Source organism: Gavialis gangeticus, unplaced genomic scaffold (assembly GCF_001723915.1).
Source record: "Gavialis gangeticus isolate Ggan-Ray unplaced genomic scaffold, GavGan_comp1, whole genome shotgun sequence".
In the NCBI taxonomy this organism is placed as follows: Eukaryota; Metazoa; Chordata; order Crocodylia; family Gavialidae; genus Gavialis; species Gavialis gangeticus.
In genome coordinates, this window is record NW_017729034.1 from 30,232,089 (window position 1) to 30,254,294 (window position 22,206).

General features: G+C 51.5%; 1 protein-coding gene across 3 annotated transcripts in view; it reads right to left on the reverse strand.

The window, feature by feature from the left end:
- The window catches only part of SLC29A1 (solute carrier family 29 member 1 (Augustine blood group)), a 60,364-nt gene that overhangs the window by 29,472 nt on the left and 8,686 nt on the right, over positions 1-22,206 (reverse strand). For 2 of the 3 annotated variants that reach the window (XM_019526870.1, XM_019526867.1), the window contains one exon: positions 18,723-18,882. The gene's annotated coding sequence lies outside the window, so the exon portion shown is untranslated. Of the gene's footprint in view, positions 1-18,722; positions 18,883-21,585; positions 21,678-22,206 lie in introns of those variants that run through there. The other variant, XM_019526868.1, reaches the window with a different exon arrangement.

Genomic DNA, 22,206 nt, shown 5'->3' on the forward strand with positions numbered 1-22,206 from the left:
CACCCCCCCCCCCCATATATGCACGATACAGGGCAGGCGGCACAGACCCAGCTTCTCAGCATCACTACTTGTAAATAGTTTCTCTCTCCCATGCTCTGAGCTGCCTCTACCTGGGCTCTGCTTCCCTGCAGACACCAGTCACCATGATGCTGGCTGCAATCCAACAGGTATCTAAGCAGCATAGCATTGGCTGTCCTCAGGCAGTCTCTCTCTTCTTCCAAGCGTTACTGTGGCAAGCACCACTATTTGTGGGGCTCTGGTCACAGCCCTTCCATAGGCATATCAAGGAGGCATCTCTCTCGCTCTCAAATCGAAGGCACTGATAACTCAGCCACAAAAAATATCAGTTCACTGTGCCACAGTGCTGGTCAGCCTGGACCACTTGAACACAAGACGGGGGATCGTTTGCTCACTCCCCTACAATACAGCTGCCTTTGGGGCACCATATAGTTAGCGAACATGCAATGGGACAGAAAAGTGAAGAAGTCTTATGTCCAAACACCAGGGAGGATCTGCAGACCCCAGGCTACTGCTGCAGCTGCATGCCAAGCATCAAGGCACAAGTGCCCAAGGCAGCACATGGACTGAACAGCAATAAGAGCCCATAGAATCACAGAAAATTAGGGTTGAAAGGGGCCTCAGGAGGTCATCCAGTCCAACCCCCTGCTCAAAGCAGGACCACCCACAACTACATCATCCCAGCCAAGGATTTGTCTATCTAGGTCTTAAAAACATCCAAGGATGGAGATTCCACCACGCCTCTGGGTAACTGTTCCAGTGTTTTATTACCCTCCTCATGCAAAAGTGTTTCCTAATATCTAACCTAAAACTTCTCTTGCTGCAGCTTGAGGCCATTGCTCCTTGTTCTGTCATCTGTCACCACTGAGAATAGTTCAGCTCCATCCTCTTTGCAACCCCTCTTCAGGTAGTTGAAGGCAGTAATTAAATCCCCCCCTCAGTCTTCTCTTCTCTAGACTAAATAAGTGCAGTTCCCTCAGCCTCTCTACGCAAGTCATGTCCCCCAACCCCCTCACCATTTTTGTTGCCCTCTGCTGGACTCTCTCCAAATTGTTCACATCCTTTCTGTAGGGGGCGGGCAAAACTGAACACCCAGATGTGGGTTCACCAGTGCTGAACAGGGGGGAATAATCATGTCCCTTGATCTGCTGGCAACACTCCTACCAATGCAGCCCAGTATCGCTTTAGTTTTCTTGGCAACAAGGTCACGCTGTTGGCTCACACTTAGCTTATTGTCCACTGTAACCCCTAGGTCCTTTTCTGCAGAGCTGCTGCTTAGCCAGTCGGCCCCCAGCCTGTATCAATCAGTGCACATGAAGGGCTGTGCATGCTCCTCCTCTGCTCTGTGCTGTGGCCATTTTGGCTGGTCCCATTGCTCTGTGGTCACCTTTGCCAAGATGGACATAGGCAGTGCTAGGAGCAGCAAGGGATGGTAGAATGGGTGGAAGCAACTGTGCTGAGCTGGCCCTTGCCTCTCACCTGCTTGAGCTGGCAAAAGCTGCCTCTTAGTAGGCTGGGAGCCACCACTTCTGAGCCCACAGCAGTAAGCAGCCTGGGCATGCGGCTGATGCCTAGCTCCGTGCTCCATAACTGTGGCCTGGTTCTGGTTTCTTGCTAACTGGAGATAAACCAGCTACATCCTGAGTCTCAGGCAAGATGGAGCAAGGTTTGCTCTGACCCTTAGGGTAAGTGGGTCCCTGCAGTGAGGCTGGGTACAACTGATGCACATATACAGAACCTCTCCCTTCTTGCAGAGGCACAGTGCTTCCACTTAGCTATTTTTAGGAGGCATCAGAACTGGATGGAGTGAGGCTCACTGCCCTGCAGCTGGTTCCAATTTAGTAGGGGGAGGGGGGAGATGTCAGAGCCAAAACGCAGAATGCAATGTTCTGCAGGAGGAAGCACCGCCATTTTCCTGGGTTCCAAAAATTTGAGGGGAGGAGCCGCAGCTCCTTCCTTGCGATTGGCAGATCCAGGAGGAGCTGGGCCAAGGCACAACCTAGTCAACCACCACATGGCATCAGGAGGCACTGAGGTTGAGATTCCTGCCCACTTGGCCCACTGTGGTCATCTCATCATGCAATTGTGACAGAAATATGGACTATTTTGGGCCCCACAGCCCAGCTAGCCTGTCACTCTTCCCCTAGACACAAACAGCCCAGACAGAGAGCCATGCAGCCCAGCCAGCCGTCACACTCAGGAGGAAACTAAGGCAGCTAAGCCTTGCCCATCACGGGCAGTGGAGGACAGAATCTGGGCAAGAAGATGGACGGGAGGCTTTGGGGGACAAACCTTCGCTCTTTCCATTCTCCCAGCCAAGAACTCAGCAGCTCTCCAGAAAGCAGCTACATTTGAGAAATCGTATGCTGGCTTTGACTGAGAACTCAGCCTCAACACGGCAGGCAGAGTTTGCTGTGAATTTAAGGTCACTGACATGTGAATTCAAGGTTACCAGAGACAGATGCTGTACAAGTTGTCCCCACCACTCATCCAGTCTCCCATCAACTTTACTTTCACTTAAGCTGTCCATTACATCAAACCCAGGAATAAGGGGTGCTGCAAGGAGTCAGCTGAACCCAGCAAATACCTCACCTGCTAGCCATATCAATGTTTTTTGAACGCAAGTCTCCAGAGGGGGAAAAGCAGTGCAGTAACCCAGGGGGGGCCAACTCATGGCATGCATGCTCCAAGCAGCATGGAAAGCCTGTGTGTGTGGTGCATGACAAACAGGCAGCACACCAGCAGGTCCCCACCCTCTGGCAGGGAGCAGAAAGCAGAGCAGCAGACTGAGCAGGGTACAGGGTTAATGTGGCACACTTGCCAAAGAGGCTGGCCCCCACTGCACTAACCAATCACTCTGTGAGCTGTCTGCTTCCTTATGTGGCCCTATGTTACATGCCCCTATCCCACTTTGCTAATAGGCAGTGGGGCAGTTCTCACCCTGGGAATAAGGACCTGATGCTGAAGGAGACCATTCAGTTCCCATAACATTCATATAGCCACAGACCTGTCAAAGCACAGAAAGGGATATGCCTCAACCTACGGTCAGGAAAGGCATCCCCAGACCCCTCAGAACCCTAAGAAACAAAGTGAGGGTTAAGGGATAAGGCTGTGGTGGGGTTTCCTCACTCCACGCAAGCCCCATCCACTTGCCAAATAGCTGGAATTCAGGTTGCAGAGGCTTTTGCACCACTAACATGGGCTCCCTGAACAGCCCTTGCCTTTTCCCCCCAGGTGAGAGCCATCGCTCCACAAATCAGCTTCCCAGGCTGCAGGCATCCCACAGGGACAGGACACAGTCTTTTCCAGAATCCCACAACAGGCAACTACAGGATGGGTGGGAGTGTGGAGTGGAGATAAGGAGTCATTACCAGGGGTGGGAACCAAAAGCAACAGGCAGATAAAAGATGCAGCAATTCTCTCATATCACTGAGGAAACAGCTTCCCCACTCACCCTGGTAAGAAAGGGAGCTTTTGTGCAACCAGAGGCTCAGGGCAGAACCAAGTAGACTGCCTGCCACCATGGGGCTGGGGTAGTGCTGCCCCACCCCTACACCACAGTATTTCACACAACCACCAATCTCCCAGAGCCTTCCCACCCCTGTGGAGACTGACTGGAGGTTCAAGCTGTGAGCAATCCAGAGCAATATGGTGTTTGCCTCTGGGTCTGCCTGGGACTTAGCACAAGGAAGGCCCTGGTCCCAAAGCAGGGACCTCCAATAGTATAGCAGTAGCAAATAATGGGTCTGTCCCTCAGCCAGGAACAGACGTGTGATCTGCCCACAAACGCACTGCCAGATTACCTTCCACCACAAGTAATCTTGCTGCTACTAGCGGTCAGGTCATGGCCTAGCCAGAGCGGAACATGTCCCTCATTTGTACACACAACCTCTTGTTGCTCCACACTCACCTTTAGCTCAAGCCCAAGAAAAGAAATGCACAGCAGATATATCCCTCCTTTTGCTGGGAGGAGTAAGCAGGGGTCACACCTGAGGCTAGATTTTCAGAGCCACCCAAAGCTCAGCACAACAGCATGTCAAGATGTAGGTCTTGCCTGCAAGTTCATCAGGGCAGGGACTTTGCCTCTGCCAGCATTTGCCTCCCATGGGAGATGCTAACAGCTAGGGCACCTCAGCAAGGCCACGAGCCTTTACTCAGAGGACAAGGTGCGAGTGTGCCAGGAGCAGGCTGACCTATCCGGAAACAGACTGAAGCCTTACTAGCGCCTGTCCATGTTCCTCGCGTGCCTGAACATGCTGAAATGTTTATGTGCTGGGACAGCACTGCTGGATGATCAAAAAGCCCACTGGCTGAACCCTGCCTAATTAATGGCTTTCTGGCACACCCACCCCTGTGAGAGCCACAGGGGGTTAGTTATGTTTGTTTAGACAGCAAAGCACTTTATTGGTGCTGGATTTTATCTCCCTTACAAGTTCCTTCCAGCTCCAGGCATGAGGCTATAGTGAAAAGTTTAGTTAGGGAGCAGGGGTACAAGGACAAAACAGGTCCCCTCCAAGGCAGTGGGAGAAGCAGGAATGGCTCACCTTGGTCCTGTTTCAAGGAACTCCACCCCGCCCCCCCCAAAAAACCAAACAAACAACCCAAACCCTCCCAAAGCACAAGCTGCTCCTCATGCAGTAGGGCAGCCCCAGTGTCCCAGAGAGTGTCTGGAATAGCAGAGGAACATGGGACCAGCTGCAGCAGTGAGATGGTCAGACAAGGTTTTGGAAGAGTCCCAAGAAAAATGTCCCCCGCCTGGCATGGCTGTAACTCACCTTAGCACGGCTACATTCTACAAAGACCCTGCAGGAGTCCAGGTTCCAGCCTAGGGGGACAGAGAGACAGATGTAGGACAGACTGATGCTGGTACTGTGGCCCTCTGGTTCTCCTCGCAAAGGATGGTCCCCCTGAGAGCACTTGGTCCCTGCTCACACTCACTGTCAGTCTGGAGGGCTGAGGAGAGGGGGGATGCCTCAGCCAAATGCCACATATGAAGCTGTCATCTGTCCCAGGACACAAAGGAAGGAGAGGCCAGAGCCAGCTTACAGGGCTAGGAGTCCCCAAATCCTAGCCCTTGCTTTTACTACTGTAACCAGGCTGCTCTCTTCATTGCGTTGCAGTAGCCACAGTATTTGCGAGTCAGTCTCCAATAGACGTACCTGACTGAGGAGCCTGGCAGGGAGCTACAGACTATAAGTCACAGCTCACCAGGTGTCTGGGACTGGCAGCTTGCACCTACCAGCGGACAAGGCATTTGTTCTAGACCTTGGCCCTGCACTCAGCTGAGGCTTTCATTGTAAGGGCTACAGCTAAGCACAACCCCAGGAATGGGCAAAGAACCTCATTTTGGAGGCTGTGGGGGATGACCAGCTTCCCAAACACAGCCTCAGTAGGAACACAGCTATAAAAGGAGAAACCCCGCTCTGCCCCCAGCAACAGCAGCCTCTACCCTGTGGGTAGGCAGGGTTAGCCAGAGAGCACAGTTCCCAACATTAAGAGGGGACGATGAGCAATCCCAGCTGCACAGCCTACTGAAAGACCGCAGGGAGAGGCCAGCAGAGCCCTGTTGCTTGTTCCTACTGCATCCTATCCTCTCTCTGCCCCAGAAGGGACCCCAAACAGCTCTGTACCACACTGAGTGGGCTTCAGAAAAATGCCATTTCTTTCACCCACCCTGGGATAAGCAATGCACTTGGAAATTGCTCCCCTCCCTGCTCACGCGCAGCCACTACTGAGAAGATTGGTGTGCCCGGTACCAGAGAGCAGGCAGAAATGCTGCTTCATAGTTTAGGGCAGGAAGTGCCAATGAATTCTGACTCCAGACAGAACCGAAAGGGGGAAATACTTAGTCCAAACTGATCATCTGACTGCAAACACAGTCTAGACACCAGGGTTAGTGTCCAGATGTTTAATCAGCCCAAATATTTAGACTCTTAGCCTTATGACCATCTTAAAAGACACCTCCTGAAGCACAACATCCCTTGTACCCAGCTGAGGTGGAATAGTCCACCACACAGAGTTACTCACAACACCAGGACCTGGCCTTCCCTTGCCCAAATTTATTTCTTCGTACCAACCCCCTCTTCACTACTGAAACCTAACAGGATTGTGACAGACAGTGGAACAGCTGCAGACTTTGCCCTACTGGGCAGAACTGCTGGGCACTGGAATGTCCCATGACAGTAGGCTCTCTAAACAGGATAGGCAAATCCTATCTAGCATACAGATGCCACTGGAGTCTGTGTATAGTTGTCTTCAACAGAAATGGAGTCCACCCCATATCTGAAGGCTGATGCAAGAAATTCTAGGAAGAAGAGAGACAAATGTCTTCAGCACCAGTCCGGGAACCAGAATGAGATGAGATGCTTTGGAAAGCACAGTGGGTGGTTCTCATGAACTCCCAGGCAGTACAGATGATGAGAAAGAGAAGGCTGGAACGACTCTCCTTAGCCTATTATCCAGGGGATGTTCCAAGTTTTGTAACTGGCATCTCATGGGATGGAGTTTCCAATACTGTCCTGGAGAGGCTTTTCTACATGCAGCTGTGTGGAGATGGAGGGATGCAATGCAGAAAGCTCACAGGCTCTCATAAAATCCTTTAACCTTCTCTATTTTCCCCAGGGGGTTCTGGGCATGGTGTTTTGAAGAGAGGCATGCTGGAGCTGGAAGTCACTTCTGCATCTTGTGTTAGGGACTGCCCATCTTTCAGGTGTGGGAGTGTGTTACCCAATGCTTTTGGAAACAGTAGTTGAGCCCAACCTGCTGAGATCAGCCAGAGTGTGGCATAAACACACTTCATCTCTAGTTGCTGGCACCAGCTCCTTGGGATAAGATGGGAAGCCAGAGAAGCAGCAAAGTTTTGACTCTGCACAGGCCTAGAGGTCTATGATGATGTGCTGTTCTCTGTGCTGAGAGTTAACACCTTTAATGAGGAGGTACGGGCCATGGTACAAGTATAAGACAATACATTGTCCTCCCAGTGAGGCCAGTGGAGGTTTGCATAATGGTGAAGGATTGTACAACCCTGATGCTGTAACTTAGCTGCTTTAGGATCTTGTTATTTGCCCACTACCAGCTCATCTCACCTCAGTACAAAAACATACCACCTCTAAAACTGCATTGCCTCCAACTCAGTTCTCTTCTTTTCCCACTGCCTGATATTCTCCAGGTTTGTTTCCTTCCATCTCTTTTCTACTCTTACCAGTTTTCTTGTTTTGTGATCTTCAGTTTTAACTAGAAGCAGTTGGAAATTCTCTGGCTGGGTAATATTCCACTGGAGAAAGCCAATTTATCAACACGGAAATGCTCCGCAGGGCCTGTTTGCTCCTGATGAAGTTCTGGAGGAAAGCAGGCACCATCCTGATAGAAATCTTTCCTTTCCTGCAATTCCCATCCAGCTGTTGGGCAATAGCCTGGCAGGGTGAGAGAAGCCACGTGCCTGAAAAGCCCAGGTGCCCTGGTTCTGATGCTAACTTGGCAGGCTGATAGGTGAATATGAGCCCTGGCTCCCAAATGGCTTCTTGACAGTCCCGACTGAGCCAGAATCAGATGAACTACCCAGGATTTCCCCTTTCATGGAGAATTTCAAAGTCAATCTAAATCAAAATGAAAGCAGATAATATGCAAAATATTCTCTGAATATTTATTATATGTTGAGTATTCAAAATCTTCACAAACCAGAATTATGATTACTGCCCTAACTCCCCAGCCCTATCTGGCAAACCAGACAGCTAATGCCAGCATGAAACGGCTTATCAAGGAGCTTTTGGGGGCTTGCCATCACTGCCTCGTGCACTCAACCTACAACTCAAGTGTTGTCCTAGACTGACTTCCTGTTGCTTTAATGCATGAACACACACACACACACCCCGGTAGCTGGATTTCAGTGCTTCTGTAAGCTTGAGCTAACCACACAATAAGCATGCAACAGCCTGAGCTAAAACTCAGCGTCTGTTAACCCAACTGCTGTACATTTGAATATTGTTCCACAGGTGGCCACTAGTCTAACTGGCAGAACTGGAACATGCCAACTCAAGCTGACTGCCCATCAAGATAAAGGGGCCAGGTAAAAAAAACAAAACAAAACAAAAAAAAACAAGAAACACATACCTCAGAGCCCTTTATGGGTTGCCTACACACCCAAGCCAACACTGCTGCACCACTAAAAATCAGGAGCTTCCTTTCCAACCACAAAGGCTAAATGCCTTATTTTCCTTACATGAATATCGAAAATCTGCAGGCAACTCATGGGCTGCATCAACAGTCAAGCCGGTCTACTCTGGCCTCTAGACTGTGTAGTGGACAGCCCAGGGTCCAGGCCATCCCATCCTGCCAGGGAACTGGTTCCTCCGATCCACCCCCTTGCTCAAAGAATCAAGCTCCTCTTTCCATCATAGCTAGCACATCCTCATGCAGCCTGTGACATGGAGCCAGGTAGGACTCATGGGGGAAGGTGGAAGAACCTAGGCTGTAGCTAAGGTGCCCTGTTCCATGTACTCTGACTTCTATGGGGATATAGCAAAGAGAAAGGTCAGGTCATGCCAGGACAAAGCCTCACCTTCAATATCCCCCAGCCAGGAGTTAATGAGGCACTGCCTTTGTTTCCCCATGGAAAGATCCCTGTTCTCATTAGAGGAGCAAAAGCAGGGAGGAAACACAGGAAGTTCCTCCCTTCCCTGTGCCTGGGAAACCAGTCCACATAATCAGGCCACCATGGACTCCTTCCAGCCCTCTTTCTCCCCCTCCTCTCAAAAGAAGGTAACTCAAGAGATCCACATTTCAAATCCTTCTTGTGAGATAGCCAAGCATAAGTTAGAGCTAGCCAAGCATAAACAAGAGCTTTCCACCCTGCGAAAAGCACTCAAACTGCCATCACCTCCCAGGCTTGCACTCATGCTCATATAGCACTACAACTGCTGAGGTCACATCCCAGTCCTATGAAACTATGAAAGTTGTTAGGGGCCTGAAGGAACCTACAGGTCATCCAGTCCAGCTCCCCTGGACTTGGGCAGGAAAGACCACTGGGGTCAAAAGACCCCAGCAGGAGGGGCATCAAGTCGCTTTTTCAAGATTGCCAGGCTGGGTGACTGTACTACCTCTGGGGGGAGCCTGTTCCAAACCCTCAGCACGCAACTTGTAAGAAAGTTTTTCCTTGTGTCTAGTCTGAAGTGATCTTCAATCAGTTTGTGCCCGTTATTTCAAGTCCTCCCCCGGGGGCCTTGGTGAATAGTTGCTCCCCCAGGCCCTGATGAGCTCCCCTGATATACTTATAGGCTGCAAACCAGGATTAAGTACTTTGCATTACAGTCAGCCAAAGCAGCATTATGAATCCTTTCACAATGGAAAGTGGGAGAACCTGTTCATCCTTCTAGCCATATGGTGATGGAGGAAACACAGGTGGGCTAGTGGCACTGGAGAAGCTGGTTTGCATTGCACTGCAAAGTTCTTGCATCAGTAGCGAATAAGTTTCACTCACTCAAACTTAGTACTTAATCCCAGAAGCCAGCCCGAGTGAAAAGCACCACTGCACTCATGCTAAGGGGTTGGAAGGTCGCATGTTCAGATGGCACTAGAGCTAGAAACCTCCAGTGATTTCTACAATGAAAACAAGCCCCATGAAATTCAGAGCTATTCTGGGCAGGAGCTTGCTGCTGTCCCCACCAGTTGTGTTGAGCTTGCATCTCTGACTCATCCATCCAAGAGAGAATGGGATTTCATGCTGTGACATATGCAGCAGATGGTATGGAGAGGGGAACGGGGAGGGGAGGGTTAGGGTGAAGGGGTTAGCTGGAGCAGGCTGTTCAACAGGGTAGAGTAACAGCAGCAAGGTGCACAACTTCAACTTCCCCCCCACATTGCCAACACCAGATCCCTATGCCCCTAGCACAGCAAATCCCTGAGCAATGTGTCCAGGGAAGTCCTGCATCTGGGCCAGGCTCCACCAAGTACCCAGAAATTCCTACTGAGGTGGGACAGCCCGTGCCATTGCACTTTGCCAGTGAATGCCCCTTTAACGACCACTCCAGATGGGCAAGAGCCTGGGAAGGGTTCAACACCTCACCTGGTCCTGGAAATGCAGGTTCCAGCACCCTGTCCTGTCCTGAAGCACTGAGTGAGAACTGCCCTTCCACCCTGCATCCAGTTCTTCCCCTGGCACCAGAAACCTGCACTGCGAGGGTTGAAGCAGGATCTCAGGAAGGCAGCAGGACCGTTCTGGAAGCAATGGATCGATTGCCGCTGTCCCTGGGGGAGCACCAGCAGCGGTATTAGAGGCAGGCACCACCAGCATCTCGTATCACAGGCCTCAGTGCCAGGAGATGCCTGCTCTCTGCCGCGCTAAAAACACCTAGCATCCTTGTCTACAAAAAGTGGCTGAGGACCTGCCCCCCCCCACCCCCCGGGCTCATCATCCCCTCCTTGCGGTGCCAGCCAGCTGCCCAGCTCTTTCCAGCCTGGCTGGGGGGACCCTCGGCTGCCCGCTGGAGTCCCAGCATCCCGCTCCACAGTGCCCAGCTGCCCTGGTACCTGCCCCGCCCAGCAGCCCCATTCCAAGCCGCGGGGCTCCCTCTGGCCTCAGGCACATCTGCTGCACAGCCAGGCACCATCCAGGCGCGCCAGGGGGTGGGGAGGGTGGGAGGAAGCCCTGCCACAAGCCACCATGCCCGGAGCACTTGGGCACCAGGCCTCCTTCCTCCTGCTTTGCCATCCCCTCTCCACGTGCTGCGTCCCTCCACGTGCTACCTCTGCCCAGCATGCGCCCCCTTGCTGCCAGCACCCAGCTCCCCGGGCAGCCCCAGCGCACACGCATTCACCCCGCTGCGCACCCGCCGCCAGCACATGGCCGCGCGGGAGCCCCGCTCCCAGCACCCACCTGCTCCGCGCCGCCGCTCACCCTTCCCGCCGCCGAGCTGCACCGCCCCCGCCGCGGGAAGGGGGCCGGCCGGCCCGCCCACAGCCCAGCCCGCCTTTTCTGTATGGCCTCCAGCACCCCGCTCCGTGCCCTCTGGAGCCGGGCGGGGAAGGCCGCTTTAGCCTAGGCAAGGCCGGGGAGGAATCCTGGGCCGCCTGCCGGGCAGCAGAGCTGCCTTCCCCGCTCCGTCCTGGGCGCTCACTACACAGGCAGCAGGAGCCGCGAGATGCCAGGGGTTATTTGCCGTTTTGGCCGCCGCCTCCTGACAGCTCTGACAAGCTGCAGTCTGGTCTGCCTTTCCCCTGCCCTGCGCAGCCTCACCTGGTCCTCTCGCGGATTCCCACCCGCCTGCCCTACCCAGGGCCCCACACAGGCGTGGGCCAACCAGGCGGCCTGACACTGGTGAAAATAATGGTTGTCATCCTCATGATCTCTGGCGAACCGGGGCCCAATACTAAAAGGTTCGCCCGGAGGCCTCTAGGTATGGTGGTGCCCCCACCTTTGGATGTGCCGTTCCAGATCGTAGGCCAAAGCCCACCAAGCAGAGCGCTAAGCCCCTCCCCTTGATGGGGGGGCCACCTCCCGCGTTCAGGACCCTCCGTGGGGCCCCTATGCCAAGAAGCAGGCAGGCGTTGGAGGTGCAAGGAACTGTTTTTCGTGTCGCTGTCCCCAGCAAGCATCAGCTGGGGGAGTGGGGTGGGGTGGGACCGGGAAGGGGAAGGGTACAAAAGGCCTGGAGCAGACTGGTTTCTGCTGTGACTGTTTCCCCAGAGTCCCCACTGCTCAGAAGAGCTGCACCAGCATTGCTTGAGAGCCACCACTGTGCCCATTTTGGGTGGGTGCAGGGATCCCAAAGCACTTTGCAAACATCAGCGCATTCAGCGTTCCCCTCTGAAGGTACACACATCATCAGCTTCAGTTTACAGACAGGGAAACTGAGGCATAAGAGGCAAACCTTACCTTGCCCGAGGTCACGTGGCAAGTCTGTAGCAGAAGCTGGAATAGATGCCAGGTGTCCTGACTCTCAGGCCAGTGCCTGAACCCCTAATCCATCCTCCCTCTAATTAAAAAACAACACTGCTCTTCAAAGACAGCTGGCCAAGCTGGCCTCTAGAAACAGTCTCCCTTGGGCAAATCTCTGCCTTCCCTTGCCAGATCTGTTCTGCTTCTGGCTAAAGCCTCATGTGGGCACTGATGTTTCAGGCCTGGAGCATGCTAGTGCTCTAGGACTGAAGGCAGGATGCTGGTAGATGAGGGGGAGGGAGGGGTGAAGCCTCAGCTCCACCATGGTAAAGGCAATGTCCTGTGGGTTTGTTGGGCCTTGTCCACACAGAGAAGCTGCACTGTTTTATTGCAAGAACAATATAACCCCTTTAGCATGGGCATAGTTATACTGCTACAGGAGTGATTTAAATTAGTGGTGCTCAGCCTCTGGTTCATGAGCTGAATCTGGCCCGTGGGGCTGTGTCATCCAGTTTGTGGGCCTTGCCACTGGTCTGCAAATTTGGCAGTGGGGGAGCAGGGGCAGCATTAGTCACTATGATTTCCAAAGCTGCTGCAGCCTGCAGACGAGCTCCATGCCAGTCATCTACTCCACAGGGCCAGAAGATTGAGTGCTACTGCTTTAGACCAGTACAGCCAGTCCCTCATAGAACAAGATAAAGCTATACTCATACAATGCCCCTTTATATAGATGTAACTGCATCCATTGTGGGGATTGCACCAGTCACTGTATATTAATACAAATCATACCCTTATCCAAACTACATATAAACCCAGCCCCAGTGAGCAGAGCTACGTTAGCCTTGAACATCACATGCTAGTCCAGGGCTGGGCAAGATGTGGCCCGGGGGCCGGATGTGGCCCGCCAGGCCGTTCTATCCGGCCTATGGGGCCCCTAAAAAATTTAGAAAATTAATATTAATGTGCCTGTCACGCAGCCCTCAATGGCTTGCCGAAACTCAGTAAGCGGCCCTCTGCCCAAAATAACTGCCCGCCCCTGTTCTAGTCTCAGCAAGGCCTCTGCTGAGGCTTGCTTTTTAGGGCAGTTCTCAATTGTCTTTATGTGTGTTGGAGGGGGCAGGGTGTATTTTTAAATTGAGTTAGCTAATCCCACCCAGAAGCTTTTTCTGATGGTGCTTGCTGATAGTGTCTCACCCTAGGAAGGTCACAGCAGACACGCTTTTAATTCAATCAAGAAGGCTCAAAGTTAACTCCCTGTCAAATAACCCAGGGGAAGGCTCCTCAAGAGCTATTGATTCAGACTGCCTGTCTGTAGAGCCCTGTGATTAAGGGTACCCTTTGCCCCAGTCATGAGGGCTAGGTATTTACATATTTACTTATGAGAGTGATTTTAAGCCTTAGATTTCTATAAATAATCTAAGCAGAGTGATGCCAACAGGAAAAAAAAAAAAAATCAGGGTACACCACAAACGAGTCCAGTCCAACCCCTCCTCAGAGCAAATACAGTCAGTCACTCCCAGATGAAGCAAGTGTATTGCTTAACCCTTATATCAGACAGGCCGAACCTTAAAAAAAAACAAAACAAGAACTATGCAACAACCTCCACTATTCAGTGGAAAGCTTACACACAGGGAAATACCACACTTTCAGCACAGAGCACACCCTGCTGATGATCACCTTGCCTCAAAGGGAGGTTATGGACAGGAAGTGAGGCAATGAAAGTTTACCCATAAACCCCACTTATCACAGCATTTTAGATGAGGCGGCAATGCAAAAAAAGCCATACTGCCATGCATAAATGCAGCCTTCTTCAAATAAGCATTTCCATCTTCAGTTTCTTTTCTTATATTAAATCCCAAATTCTCCATCTCCAAGACTGGTCCCCAAAGTCAAGGCTAGACAGCAACTGCATATGCAATAAAATACATCCTTCAGCTCCAGCAGAGAGCTTTCATTTTAAAGAAAGCCTTGAAAAGTAACTGAAGCAGTGGTGCCTGTCTAAGCCTGCAGATACCCTAACCAACAGCTTGGAGAGGACGACTCCCATCCTGGTCATCTCCTTGAGATGTTGACTTTGAAACCTAGTGATGGCCCTCCAGCAACCAGCACATTTGACTAATTCACTGCTGATTATCTGGCTGCTTGTGCTAAAATAATGTCAATCTGAAATTACCCCACTGCTGTAACTATACAATACTTCATTAGAAAACCCTGTGGTGTATCAAACATCTGTAGGGACACAATTAACCAGAGAGGGGGCTGCTGTGTGGACTGTAATACTCCTGCCACAAAGTTATTTGAAAAACCTCCTTTTTCACCTAAATGAAGCTCCCAGGGAATCTCCCATCTGCTCCATCAGAGAGATGAAGAATCTAGGGCCATTTGCCAGACAGTTCACAGGGCCTGCCATGTAGCCTATTTATCAACACTTTCTTCCATCTAGAAAGATGCACCTGAGTGATGGGAACTGAACCAGGTTAAAACCTTTTTGTAGGAGTGAGCAGAGAGAGAAAGAACCTAAGCAGCAGCAGAAACCACCAAAAACAAGCCAACCAGATTCAAGGCCTCGTGCGTCAGCAAGACTTACAATTAGCACACTCTAATTTAAGATGCCTGAACAAAAGAGGTGCTGTGCACCAGTTGCTCCCAGCCAGCTCTGTATGCTCAGCACTTTTGACAGTCAAGCTCTGTACATCCTCCAGGGCACTCTGCAGCACACCAGGCTGGGAAGCACAAATCCATGGTAACAATCTGTCATGGATTCCACAACACTTCAAACAAGGCATCCACAAAGCTGCTATTTGTGCCGCAATTTCAGGAAGCAAATGTCAACGTTCCCAGCATCCTTAGCCGAGTCAAAGTGCAAGGCAAAGAGAGACATTTGGGCAGATATTATAAGAAGTCTGTGCTTCAGAGCCCAGAAGCCTCTATGTCACTGCATCCCCAAATGGCTCATAACCACTTCAGCCCATATCACTCCTAATCTTAAGTACTTCATAAACACCATCTAATTCATTTGCAGACTTTTTGTGAGACTCACTGGCACTTCCAAGAACAGGAATTAATTTATCTTTAATAGCAACTCAAGGCTTCAGATCCATTAGTGCCAAATCACAGAACAGCCATCAGTGACTGCCTGGAGACAGGTGCCCAGCAAAGCGCATGAAAAAAGAGAAAGATGAAAGTTTCCATGTGCTTAAAGTGCCATGTGCACAGGAACAGCTTAATCATGCAACTGCTTCTATCCAAGCAGACCCCTGGCCTCCTGTTGCCATTTGTCCAGTTTTTATCTGAAAGTTCATGAATTAGAGGTGGCTGGGGAGTCTTTGTCAAGACTCCAGTGGGACACCTAACCCAGATTCTCAATGTCCAGTAGTTGGGCCTCCATTAAACAGTGACCACTACCTAAAATAAAAACAGAACAGCTTTAGCTAAAACATGGAGACCTTAGGGCCTTGCCAAGTTGCTGTGACTGCAGAGGCAGCAGCAAGAGGAGGGTACAGAGCTGGGTGCAATGTCCCAGAGGCAAGTATAGTCTATAGCAAGGGAATCTGTGGGTTGCAAAGGGGTTTTCAAACTGGTGCCCAGCCTGGGTCCCAACCTGCCCCATGACCATTAGTACTTTAGGGTTGGTTGTCTGGATATGGCTTCAGCAGAGGTGGGCAATCTCACCTGGCTTACTGTCAGTCTAATCATGGGATCAGGACCCAGCAGTGCCCTCTTCCTCACAAGCAGGCAAGCTAGAGTTGCTGGCATGTATTACCTTGAATGGAAGCCCAAAAGGGTTGAGGTTGTGGAAAGTATTTCTTTAAACTCCAGCCAGGGAATGACAACTTCTGACAATGCCCAGAACCAGAACTGAAAGCAAACAGGCTTCGTCTGATTAGGTTAATCCCATGAAAAAGTCACCTCAGGGCATTGCCCACTCTGTCTTTGAGTAACGTGTCACAGAAAGAGACAGAAGTGCAATTGAAGGCCCTGGCACTAATTCTTTTCAGCAGCCCCAGATCTGAAGTGAGTGTCAGATATTACCCCGCATGTCCAAGAGAGCTTATTAAGAGGTGAATGAATCACATGCAGCCTGCCAACTTCACCTAATTCGCACACAAGCTCAAGTCCTACTCAAGAAAGGTTTCTCTGTCTCTCTCCAACAAGATCTCCCACACCGGCCTCCAAGAACAGACTTGAGCATCAAAAGTTTCACCACCACAACACTGTGTCTAAACATAAGCTACTAAGGAACACACCCCCACAGAAACCGTAGGTGCCTTTACTGAAACTTGGATAAAATTAATGCTTTTATAAAGCTCTCTTTCAGTGCCTTCCTGAATGATTGTATGGTTATAATACACAGAGCTAGACCATGTTGTGGATCACAGCCCCAAAACAAATTGTAAGGGAAAAAAATCAGACCTCTTCTGATCTCTTCCTAGCTTGTCCAGGCTCTGGGCTTAGTCATGCAAGAGTGCCCGGGTGCCTGGGCATTTCTGGTTTCCCCTTGTAGTGTGATCATCACAACACCCTGACAAACATAGCTGGGATAATTTCATGTCATCCTACTTGTTTCTCCTGTAGGTCAACAACAAATGACCACCCTCTCTAGAAGCTGAGGAGGGGTAGGAAAGGAGTTATTCTTCTCTGGTGCCTTTCCTGAACTACTTCCAACATTGGTTGTGGTACAGCCTAACTTCTGAAAAACAGCATATCAGTCAAATCTCAAAGCACGTTAGAGGAGGTCTTGCTACTGCAGGTTCCTCAAAAATCAGATATGCTACTGCTCTCTTTTTGCAATCAACATGCATAAAAATATTTCATAAAACTCTTCCTCCTGTTTTAACCATTCAGTGTTTGCCACCACAGCAACAAGATACAAAACGGAGATACAAACACAGCACCTGTTCATTGTTGGGGGGGGGTTGAGGGCAACAGAAGAAAATGAATTTTGCCCTGAGCACTGAACAACACAATCTCAAGTGTTATTTTTCCCCTTGGTCAATATTTAGTTTGTATGGACCTGGGAGCTGGTCAATATTTGTATGAACTCAGCACATCTAGAATCCTTTGTACTTTGCCCTCAAGTAGAACCCTTTTGTGGGAGATCCCAAAGCTGCTTCTGGCTCGTGAAGCCGGCTTTCCTCCCAGCACACCTGAAGGATCTAGTGTTGCTGTTCTAGCCGACTTGGACAGGACTTAGCACCCTATACTGGACCTCATAAACATTTGTAATGATAACTCTCTCCCATCATCCTGTTCCAAAACAGATCCCAGATAACAAGCACTGGACAGCCTACAGGGCAGGGATCAGGAGCTGTGCATAAGCCACCATCGCAATTAGCGCTTGTTGGTCCACTTGCTGTTAGCCTGAGCCAAGGCCAGGGGGTGAATGGGCCACTAAGACAGAGCTCCCCTCTAGACAGAGTCCCTTTTGGGCAGGACTGTGGGAAACTTCCGGGGCCTGTCCATACAGGCCTTCTGTCTCCAGAGCTCAGCCTGGCACCTGTCAGCACCAAATTCAACTCAGGGTTTCTCCAGGTGCATTTGCTGCAAGATGAGCCTGTGGGCACAATGCCAAGGAACAGGGTCTGCAAGAGCAAAGGTGGCAGCAGCAGGAAGCCTGCATCATTAGCATCCCATTAACATGAAAGTTGGGTCATAAAACTAGTCTTGTAAAACGCTCTCCTGCAACTTGTGTCCTCTGGACCAGGGAACCCCCCCAGGTTCCCATGGTACACCCTCCTGCAACCCAGTCAGGAGACCCAGAATCTAGTCACACAAGCACACCTGGTGTTGACTGGGCCCAATGGGGAGGAGGGCGAGCTGGACTGCCCTCAGTGGGAACAGAGCTGGGGGGTAGCCAGGAGAACCCATATACCACATATCTTTGGAGCTCCCTCAGCAGACAGTGCGCTACACCAGGGGTGGGCAAAATGCAGCCCGCATGCGGGCTGGATGCAGCCCACCAGGCCATTCTATCTGACCCACAGGGCCCCTAAAAAATTGAGAAAATTAATATTTATCTGCCCCTAGCTGCCTGTCACGTGGCCTTCAATGGCTTGCCAAAACTCAGTAAGTAGCCCTCTGCCCAAAATAATTGCCCACCCCTGCGCTACAGTCGGCAGCAGCTGCCTCTGCCTTCATCCTGTGACAGAGAGAATACTATTCCTGTCCTAGCCTGGGGGAGACAGGTTGAGTGGCATGGCAGGTGTTTCCCCATCTAAGAGAAAACACCTCCTCATCAGCAGCTACAAATAGCGCAGGGAAGCAAGGAGCTGCTGACAAAGTGACAGCATGCTTAACAGAGGGAAGGAATGAGCCAGGAGGGAAGATCGGCAGCAGACGTACTCTGCATATTGATGACAGGGAGGAAGAGCACTACCTTTTTCACTTCTGTCCTTATGAAAGGAGGCACACTTTAATCAGCCCTTCTCAGGAAAATACAAGAGGTGCTGGAACGATTTCAATAGCCAGCGGGTTACTAACCACCAGCCAAGGGGAAATGAACTCACTAGCCGGGACCTAGAAATCCAGTTTAAACAAGACTTTAACAGCTGTAGATAGTTCAATTGTTAATAAAAATAAACATAAGCATCTCCTGGGGCTATTTTAGGTCTGGGGGAAGGTAGGGCCTGTCACAGAGCAGGAGTGAAACAACATTTTATTTCTGCTACTTACTTTTTGCAAAAAAAAAATCACAGAATTGGCAGTGGGAAGGATCTCAAGGGTCCTCCAGTCAAACCCCCTGCCTAGACACAAGACATGCTATTCTTAAACTTCCCCTCTAAGAAGGATGCAAACACAGTGGAAGAAGCAGCAGGGCAGACGGGAAACTCACCTTAGGTAAGTGGAGTTCTCTCTCCTAGGCTGAGATCTGGGAAGGGTGGTGTTGTGATGCTCTGCCCACAGCTTGATTTTCGTCACTCTGTCACCACGTACAGGAAGCCCTGTAGATCTTCATGGCATAACTGCCCCACTGCTGTCTTGCACAAATCACCCTGCAGTGACATAATTAAGAAGACTCAGGCTGCCTCACTAGGATCCTCACTAGGCTTTCTAATCAACACCTCATTAAGTGGGAAGAGCTGCTCCTGGCTCTAAGAGCAACTGTTTCAGGCTCTCTGCAAACACAGGTGGGTGTTGGCTGCTGTAGCAGTGGTGGGACTCCACAGTGAGCCTTCCTTTATCTAACTGACAGTTAGGAATGGGCAGTCAGCCAGCTGCCATGAGCCAGCACAGCCTAGGTGCTTGCTTCTCTTTGCTGGAAGCAGCTGACTGTTGATAAAAGCCAGGCTTCAAATCATCAAAGAAATGAGGAATGGAAAAATCCCCCAGAGGTGCTAGGCAATCTGCCTTGCGGAGGAAAGGCCCTGCTGCACCCCCCACCCCTCAATGGCTCAGTCCAGCCCAGGGTCTCCCGCTCCTTCCCTCAGGAATCATAGACAATGAGGGCTGGAAGGGGTGTCAGGAAGTCCAACCCCCTGCTCAAAACAGGACCATCCCCAACTACATCATCCCAGGCACAGCTTTGTCTAGCTGGGTTTTGAAAACCTCCAAGGATGGAGCTTCTACCACCTCTCTGGGTAACCTGTTCCAGGGTTTTAGTACCCTCTTAGTGAGAAAATTCTTCCTAATATCTAACCTAAACTTCCCTTGCTCCAACTTGAGACCGTTACTCCTTGTTCTGTCATCTGTCCCCACTGAGAACAGTCCAGCTCCATCCTTTTTCGAACGCCAAATGTCAATGGGTTCAATGTCAAGGAGATACGGCTGGATTTCTGGGGAGACTGCAGACACATACCCTGCATGGCTCCCTTTGGTATTTCTGTCCCCATCTCCTCATTCACTTCAGGCCACATACTGGAGGAACTGGACCTGCCACAGGCTCTGACCCCTCTCTTTACTCCTAAACTCCATGTCCTTTGAAGGGGGGCAGGGGGAGTCCAGTGTCAAGGCCAGAGCATGTGATGGCTGCCCTCTGCTGGGGAACAGCAGAAACTGCCTGTCCATACAAAGATAGCCCTCCCTTGCAAAAGGCAGGGCTTCTGTTATGTCCCCAAGGGCAGAGACAGGGGAGCAAGCTGTGCCAGGCATCTGCCTGGGGCCGAGAGCACTCAGTGTGCAGCCCTTGGCCCAGAGCACAGAGGAGGCAGCCTGTTGTGCCTTTACGGCCTTGATGATGGTGATGGAGTTGCAGAGGGGTGCCAGGAAAGTGGTCACCCCCAGCCTTCAGCCCAGTGAGGGAATCACCAGATATCTCAGGGATGGGCATGGGCAGACTGACAGCTGCTGACTCCCTCCCCTGCCTGGGCAGGAGCTGCTGGTGCCTTCCCTCTGGCACCAATGCTCCTCTGGCTGAGGCCCTGTGGGATCCCAGCCATCCCCATGGGCACTGGTTGCAGTCCATGGTGCACTGGGAGGGAGGTGCTGCATGGGCTGTGGGCTCTGCTTTTCCAGCTCAGCAAGCAGAAACAAATTCACATGGTCTGTAAGTCAGTGTGCAACCCTGTGAGGAGGCCCTCAGGGCAGCTCAGACCAGTTCCCACCCACAGCTATGTGGCATGAGCCTGGCTCAGGTGGCTAGCTTGAAGCCAGCTTAAGTAAGCCTCAGTTTTCTCTACAATTGCCAGGGGAATCTGGTGCACCTGCAGGCTGAGGGGAGTGAAAGGCTTTGAGGGGCAGGGAGCCTCAATGCTGAGACTATTGGAGGCACAGTGCTCCAGGCCAGGCCCACTTCCACCAGTCATTAAGACTCAAGGGGTCCCCTCTATGGATCAAAGACATGGGCTCTCAGCTGCTGGGACAGCTTCCTGCAGGGGTGTTTCCCTCCACTCCATTTGTAGACTCCTGGAAGAGTTGCCTCTGTCACAGATGGTGTCTATGGCATCCTCTCCTCGACAGGCCACCCTTGGATCCAATGCTCCCAGCCTCCCTCCCTCCCCACACCTACAAGTATCCTCACTCAAACCTCTCACCCCACCCCAGCACCCCTTCTCTAGATCACCCTTAGCTGTACACCCCCACCCTGTACACTCCCTTGCCCACTTTCAGCCCTGCCTCTCCCTTGCCAATACTGACTGCACCTTTGCGCTCTCTTACAATAATTAACTGACTAATGACACCAATTACCCCTCCAGGTCACCAAGTGGCTGGTTACTGAGTGACATGGGGCTGCAGGGCTGGGGCTGGGGCTGAGGCGATGGTGTAAAGGCTCTCTCTACCTCTACTGCCCACAACTGGCTCCCAAGCATTACATGCATACAACAGGGGAACAAAACCTCAAGGCACATTTGTGCCCCTGGGCATAGCCAAGCTGAGACTTCTGCCAACTTGTTACATCCAATGCTGTGCCCATGTTTATATTGTGGCTCCAGTTCGCCATGGAGCCCATGGGAGGCTGTGAAGGGCATCCCTGGCCAGCAACTGCACAGGAAACAAGTCACTGGACTCAAAGTCCCAACCCCCGGGCATAGAAAACCCAGAGCCGAGCTCCTAGTCTGGCCAGCCCACCTGTAGTGCCCTGCCAGGCAGCTCAATCAGGACCAGGGAAGCCCAGGGCACCCTGTACCCCAGGCCCTAAGGGTGCTCCATGGAAACCCAGCTCCTGGAAGCCACCTGCTGCCCCCAGGGCACTGGCAGAGTTGGGAGATGACAAACCTGCTCAGTGAGTGCAGTGGGGTGGTGGCAAGAGCAGCACGTACCTCCAAGGTCACCCAGTCCATTAAGCCTGTGCTCATCAGTGCCAACACCTTGGCTGCCAAAGCCTGCGTGCTGAGAAGGAGCAGAGCTCTTTATAGAGAGTGTCTGCTGGAGCCCAGCCATGCTCATAAACACAGGGAGGAGGAGATGGATGGCCTGGAGAGAAAAAGGCTGCTGAAGGGGAGGGAGCCATAATGGCGCCTACCTCACACAGAGCCTCCAGGGCAACTGCCTGCAGCTCTGAGGGGCCTCTCTAGCATCTCCCTGGTTTTTCAGGACTCCTTCTCCCATTCCTGGCAGTCCAAGACAGCTCTCCCCACCCCAGGGCTGCAGGCCCAGTCAACATCACCCATGAGATGACACTTAAGAAACTACAGCACAGGCCTGAACTTGCAGGTGCCATGGGGCACTGGTGGGGGTTAGTGCCACTGAAAACCATGCATCAGAGCTCCCTCCTTGCTGATTTCTGCACCTCATTTTATGCTGCCATTTAAAAGTGAGCCCTTCCAGCTGGTGGCTGTTCCTTTAAAACCTGGCTCCATGCTCTGATGTAGCTCTTCCCTACCTTGCACCCCCCCCCACCCCAGGATTTGAAGGTGGGAGGGGAAACCCTCACTGCCTCC